General features: G+C 38.7%; 1 long non-coding RNA gene across 1 annotated transcript; it reads right to left on the bottom strand.

Annotated features, from left to right (window-relative positions):
* Positions 1 to 224: 224 nt before the first annotated feature.
* LOC120442719 lies at positions 225 to 3,100 on the bottom strand. Its single transcript, XR_005614894.1, has 4 exons — positions 2,969 to 3,100; positions 2,272 to 2,378; positions 2,156 to 2,175; positions 225 to 371 (listed from the first exon to the last, which is right to left on the bottom strand). It is a non-coding gene; the product is annotated as an uncharacterized LOC120442719 (long non-coding RNA).
* Positions 3,101 to 7,518: the final 4,418 nt, after the last annotated feature.

The following is a 7,518-nucleotide window of genomic DNA, read 5'->3' as shown; positions in this document are numbered from 1 at the left end:
CTGACTGAGACAGAGAGAGAGAGAGCGAGGGGGAGTGTTTAAATGGAAACTCTCCAAACCAGAGAGAACTTACAGCCTTTAACGAGCCTCAGCTTTGTGAGTCGGACCCAACAGGCTTTTTAAGATGAAGCCACTGAACTCAAAGAAAGATGTAAGTGCTGATAATAAAACAAAGCATGTCAGAGCTGTCCAAAATAAACAAACAATTACTCGAATAGTTTCAGAAATAAAGTCTTTTATTTTGTCTTTTTTATTACAACTTTCATCGCAGATAAAGCCTCTGTCTTTGGCTCCACCCACAATCAGTTCCAGATTTGATGGACAGCCAATCCCAGCAGGAGCATCGGTATCAGCTGACCAATCCCTGAGGCCTGAGAGAGGTCACACAGAGGTCACACACAAACACACATGCAGAAATGTTCAAATTTCACACCATAAACTTTATTGTTTTTTTACTGAGTAAACTTATACTGGCCACTGGCAGCCATGCACGCCCAAACTCAAAGGTTAAAAATGCTGGAATTTTCTGATGATGCTTCTTTTGTGGGTGATGCTGCCAACATTCATGGATTGTAATGTCATTTAAATTCTGTCATCAGATTAAAAATAAGGTAGTGTCATCAACATAAGTGATTAGTTTGTTACAGATAGCGTGATAAGACCACTGTTAATGTCAATTGTACTGTTCTATAAGTTCCGCCAGCAGGGGGCACTCAGCCTCAAACGCATCAGTAGCTGGCGCTTCTGTTTTCTACAGGTAAGCTGTTGGAGTCAAAAGTGTCAGTGAAGATGCAGATGTGAAGGTCTTATAGTGCGCGCGTTAAAGAACTGATTAACTGTTTTTCTGTTTTTCTACAGGTAAGCTGGGTTGGATGTTATAAAAGTGTCAGACCGTAGTGGCGATTGATGATGAAGGTCTTGTAGTGTGACAATGTTAGGCTGGAGATTTAATTCCCAAGTTGATCCAGTTGTTAGACTGTGCCGAGAGTCTTTGATTTCCATACAGGTATTTTTTGGGTCAAAGCCACAATATATGATTTGCACAATAAGAGAAAGTGACTGAATGTTCAGTTCATGTCAAGAACAACGTTTAGTTGAAATGGATGCAGTTTGATAAATGCAGTTCAGGTTGATGAATAGATTAAAACAGTAGTAAAAACAAGATAAAACTGTAATGAGAGTTCACTAAGGTATTCATGCATACAGTAAAATGTGGGCAGTTCATAAAAGTGGTGCGCGTGACCATGAAACTGTAACGTTTAGAGAAAGTAAGGTCATTGTCACTAGAAAAAGTGTTAGTCAAACAGCAAAGAGACAGCGTATAATTTAATTTTTGCTTGATGCATAAAGTTAAAAGAAAACAAGTTTAAAAGAGACCTTTCGTTTTGATTACATTTTGTATGATGGATTATGCAGAAAAGTAGAATTGGGCTGAAAAATAAATATTTTTACCTATTCAGGTTGATGAGTTTGGGCAACTAATTTTAATTACTTTTGAAAATAAGCAGTGTCACGCATTACAGTAATCAGTAATGACATTACAAAACCTGACCAACACTGGTAGCGACGAGACAGCGTGAAACTCAACAACTTTCATTTCTGTTTATGTGAAAAGTAAATAATATCTGCAGGAAAGTTAGACAGACCAACTAAAAAGGAAAGTCACGAGTAAGTGACGGGCTTACACGCCAGCTTTACTTGTAGTTTTGAAGTAACGTCTGAAAAATAAAAGTCAGTTTAACACTGATGGCTGACCTCTGCTTAGCTGTGATTAGTTTTAGGATTGTTGAAGTGAATCCAGTCTGTCAGAAAACCTCCTGAATATAAAGTGGGATTTTTTTTTTTTTTTTTACTAATTATTTCCAATATTAATGTTTGAAAGTTTAAAAGTACAAATTTAAGCTCAAACGTAAAAAGAAATCTTTGGATTTTCTGATGTTAAACACTGATTTTGTGACATGTGTAATCAGGATTTCTGGAAGTGTTTCAGTGTGTTTTTGCAGTTTAGCTGTGTTTAATGTGATTGTCCACAGTTATTACACAACATACAGTATGTGACAAAAATAAGGAAAAGGAAAATAACTAAATAAATCTTTTCTAGTTTTAAGTTGTAAATCTGTCCTTTACCAATACTTCTGAAAAAAAGATGGCTTACCTTGTTCATGAGCTCAGGCTCTGGAAAGACACAAGAAAGCACAGAAGCTGCTGTGAGTACAGCTCAGTAATAGTTGTGTTACTAGATAAAGTGTCTGTGTTGTGCTCTGAAGTTACCATAGACATCGTAGTAATAATCATAAGAGAAGTTATAATAAAAGGTGTAGTTATTCGCTTTGAATTCATACATGTCTTCATGGTGTGAGTCTCCTTTTCAATGATTCCTGGTGATGAAAATTAAGCAGAAACACTAAAGTCATGTGACCTGATTGAAGGTGAGCTAAAAACAAACTAGACAACCTACAAACTGCTCTACAAGCCTGGCAGGTTTTTGTTGTTTTTTTGATGTTCATGGTTTCATGCACCAAATATTAATGTAGTGGTATGAAGTTGTTTAACAGAGTTCCTGCACTGATCTCTGTGGAGGAAGTGTCTCCAGGACAATTAGTCACATTTTAACAAATCTTTAAATTTCTTTTTAAACAATCTTTTTAAAAACCTATGAAACTGTAACTGCAGTAATGCAACAAACATCTTCTGACATCCAATAAAGTCACGATGGATCAATCAGCTGGTCGACCTCTGTGGAGCAAGTTTGCTTTCTTAGGACCGTTGAAGTGAATCCAGCAGTTTGCAAAATGATTTGCAATTTTAATATTTAAAGTTTCAAAGCAGCTGCAGCAGAAAACATCCTGACTGCCAAAAAAAGGACAGGCGTGATCATTCTCTCAATCAGCATCACATCTTTCATGTAAAACAGCTTAAACCTGCACCAGATTAGGATTAAAGGATGTTCTGGTTCCAGTTCACTCACCACAGCAGACTAACATCATCAGAGACAGCCAGAGACAGATGGACAGCAAGACATTCATCCTGAACGACAGACACAAAGTCACTGAGAGAACTTCACAACTTTAACAAGATGACAAAGGTTTATTTTCAGCACTTTTTCACTTCCTCATCAGTTCAGTCTGTATGTCTGCGTTTTACATGCAGACATACAGACTGAATATACTTCCAAGGAGTATTAGGGAAACATATTATTAATCATTTCGAGAATAAAGGCAAAATTTCAAGATTATAGTTGTTGTTTCAAGACCCTTCTATACCCTCTGAGTGAGTGAAACTGTACTTCAGAATGAATCAGAAATGGTTTCTTTCAGCTCATAAACAGTGTGGTGAGGACGCTGAAAAGAAAAGGTTGAGTCTGCTCAGACAGAAAAACACAAAAAAATAGGATGTGTTATATCACAATAATACAAAAATACATTTGTTTCACTGACCCATCCTAACAAGGCATTTCATAGAGATTACAGCAAACGTGGTACATTTCAACTTTAATCGTAAACTCTCAATTTTATTCTCAAAATGATCGAAAATATTTTTTATTTTCTTAATGAAGCAATAATACTCCAGTGTAATCTCCAATCTGGACGTTTTCAGTGGGAGAAACGTTTCGTCACTTATCCAAGTGACTCCTTCAGTCTCTGACTGCAGGTTTCCAGTCTTATAAACAGTACATTTTCTATATTTATATAAATATATTTCTGTATAGCTGGGCTGGGAGGTCAGTTCCTTCATCATGATTATTCCAATTCTCATGACCATTGATCAACAACCACCGATCAAAGACCACTGATCAATGGCCATGAGTCCCATTCACAGAGAGTTGGGGAATGGCTGCAATCACAGCATTGTAAGATGGTGACAGATGTACCCTTAGGCCCCTCCTCCATTCAGAGATGGTCTTTCCTTTTCACGTAAATGGCCTCCTTGACTCCGGCGCTCAAACCAGCGTTCTTCCCTGTCCAGGATGTGTACATCCTCATCGTTGAAAGAGTGTCCACTGGCCTGTAGGTGTAAATAAACTGCAGAGTCCTGGCCTGATGAGGTGGCTCTTCTGTGTTGTGCCATCCGCTTCGCTAGAGGTTGTTTGGTTTCCCCGATGTATAAATCCTGGCAATCCTCCTGGCACTTAACAGCGTACACTATGTTACTCTGTTTGTGTCGGGGGACCCGATCCTTGGGGTGGACCAATTTTTGGTGCAGCGTATTTTGGGGTTTAAAAGCCACAGAGACACGGTGTTTAGAAAAAATGCGTCTCAACTGCTCCGATACTCCTGACACATACAGGATCACTACAGGTTTTCACTTAGGCAGTGGTTGTCCTTCTCTCCTGGATTGGCTGGAGCTTTCTTTAGGTGCCTTCCCAGCTTTGACAAAAGTCCAGCTGCAATAACCACATTTACTCAGGGCCTTCTTGATGTGATGTTCTTCTGCCTCCCTGGCTGCTGTGTCAGTGGGGATGGTGTTCGCTCTGTGTTGGAGCGTCCTGATGACACCCAGTTTGTGCTCCAGTGGATGATGAGAGTCAAACCTTAGATACTGATCCGTATGCGTTGTTGATCAATGGTCATGAGAATTTGCATAATCATGATGAAGGAACTGACCTCCCAGCCCATTGTTCCCACAGTGGGCTGGTTTCAGTCATTATGCGAATGTACAGTTTATAATATTGGGGAAACCTGCAGTCAGCTGAGACTGAAGAAGTCACCTGGATGAGTGACGAAACGTTTCTCCCACTGAAAACGTCCAGATGAACAGAATCAACTTTGGGAGATTTACTTACCTGGATGATTGAGGATAATAAAACATAATAATAAATAGGATAAATAGGATAATAAAAATAAAACCACCAAAAACTGTTGCACATTTGACAACTTTCATTTTTGCTTTTGTTGTGTCTGCAGGAAAATGAAAGTCGCCCACTTAAAAGCCTCAAGATGGTAAAAGCCTTGCTGTGGCTTTGAAGGGCTTTTAAATCCCACTTTCATTTTGCTGACGAGTCTAATGGCTGAAGAACGCACTGTACTAAAACATAGTAGAGCTGACTTCTACTTGTTCCTTATGGTTAATTATAGGCCAATCTCCAACCTTCCTTTCATATCAAACATCCTTGAAAGAGTAGTTGTCAAACAGCTAACAGATCATCTGCAGAGGAATGGCTTATTTGAAGAGTTTCAGTCAGGTTTCAGAGCTCATCACAGCACAGAAACAGCTTTAGTGAAGGTTACAAATGATCTTCTTATGGCCTCTGACAGTGGACTCATCTCTGTGCTTGTCCTGCTAGACCTCAGTGCTGCGTTCGATACTGTCGACCATAATATCCTATTAGAGCGATTAGAACACGCTGTAGGTATTACAGGTACTGCACTGCAGTGGTTTGTATCATATATATCTAATAGACTCCAATTTGTACATGTAAATGGAGAGTCCACAGGGTTTGGTGCTAGGACCAATTCTGTTTACTCTTTTTTGGGCAGATCGACTGTTTGGATTTTGATTATTTTTTTCCCCCTGAATAATAAACCGCTGCTTTTATAAACTGCATTTTGTGTTTTCTTTGTTAATATTTAAATTTCTTTGATGATCTGAAACATTTAAGTTTGACAAACAAACACACACACACACACACACACACACACACACACACACACACACACACACAAAATAGGGGGGTGGGGATGTAAAAGCTGCAGAGTTTACAGTGTCAGTACTTTATCAGTGTTTTATACCCACAAAGCAAGACGTTTAGACACCATCTGTGCTCGAAATTCAAACTGATGTGAACATCACAAACCCACAGATGCAAAGTGGCACAGACATGATTGCAATCAAAGGAAGAGCACTTAGCCTGATGAATGCACTCATTTTACCTTTTACGTACAGTATGCTAAGATTTTGATTATGATCCTGCCTCTGCAGAGTTTCTAAAAAAAACCTGTTGAGTTACATCATCCCTAAAACCTCCTGCTGTACAGAAACACCAAATATCTTGACAAAAATGTGCAGGAGGATAACAATAATGTGAACACTTAAACATCATTCAGATTAATAACTTTTTACACCAGTGTTTTCTTACTTGTGGAGTTCTGATGTCACTATTCAAGTCTTTCACGTTGCTGCGCTTTAAATGACTTACACAAATGCATCGAGGCATTTCAGAGGCAGATCCAATGATTAAAATTTAAATTATGATAGTTTTGTATTGAAAGACGTATATTTTCCTTATAAAGAAGTAAATATGGGTAATATGTAGCACAACCTAAATAGAAGATTGTACAGATTGTAATGAATAAATCAAATATTGTAGTAAAGTGTTTCTGTGAAGGACGAAAGCTGATTAAAATTAGCTGCATGAGGTAATCATAAAAAAGTCACAGCAAACATATTTTTATCAGTGTGTGTTTTTATTCAAACATTCTTTTCTAACTCAAAATCTAACTGAGAATAACTCAGCTTTCATAATTAGGTGAAAGAAGACGTCAACATAGAAAGTCGCACTAGTGGTGAATAGAGGAACTGCAAACAATGACTCCATGAATCAAATGTTGTCAAAAACGTTTTGTTGGTTTGTTTTTTTGTCTGCAGATGTTTTATTACAGCTTTAGCCGATAAGTGGATGATGTTGGTTTTTGTTCCATTTTCACACGGTCCTGTGTCATTACAGCATAACGTGACATCATGTTGTAATGTAATTTTAACTAAAATAAATCATTGATGACCGTGTTATCGTCACAATGATCTTTGTCAATTCCAAATCTGAAGGACAGCCAATCCCAGCAGGAACACGAGCTTCAGCTGACCAATCCCTGAGGCCTGAGAGAGTGAACGACACAGACACACATACATGCATGTTTATCCAGCACAAAAAAGGTGAAATGTGTTTTGTTAGCAGCTTTTGTGACTCATGATAACATCATGTGTGATCAGGATTTCTTTTGCACACACTGACTTTGAAACTGTGGCTGTGTTAGAGTGACAGACAGTATGTGACAGAAAATACAGAAAAGCAGAATCAATAAATAAATCTTTTCTTGTTTTAAGTTAAATACTATAAATCTGTCCTTTACTGACACGTCTTAAAAAAAAAGATCAGGATTTCTCACCTTGTTCCTGAAATGGGACTCACCCTCTAAAAGACAGGAGAAAGCACAGATACTGGCATCAGTACCAAAGTACCAATAACCCACATAGCAAACAGGTCTGGCCCGGATCTGGTATCAAGCCGGCACTGCTGGATGACTTCTGGCATGATAAGATGTCATAAAGATATGGGCCAGGCCTGGCATAGATGGCACTGTTTATGCGATGGCATGCCACATCTGGCTCGATTGTGGTTTGGCTTATGTGGCCCAGGCCTACAGAAAACAGGTCTGGCCCAGATCTGGCACCAAGCTGGCACTTCTGACTGACTGGTGTCATGGCAGGGTGTATGTCAACCAGATGTGGGCCAGGTCTGGCAATGATGGCAATATTTATGTTCCTATTTTCCTATTTTAGTTAGAAGACCCAAATGCCATG

The sequence above is a fragment of the Oreochromis aureus genome, linkage group 11 (genome assembly GCF_013358895.1).
Source record: "Oreochromis aureus strain Israel breed Guangdong linkage group 11, ZZ_aureus, whole genome shotgun sequence".
In the NCBI taxonomy this organism is placed as follows: Eukaryota; Metazoa; Chordata; class Actinopteri; order Cichliformes; family Cichlidae; genus Oreochromis; species Oreochromis aureus.
The sequence above is the reverse complement of the archived record's forward strand: the minus strand, read 5'-3'. Positions and strand labels throughout refer to the sequence as shown.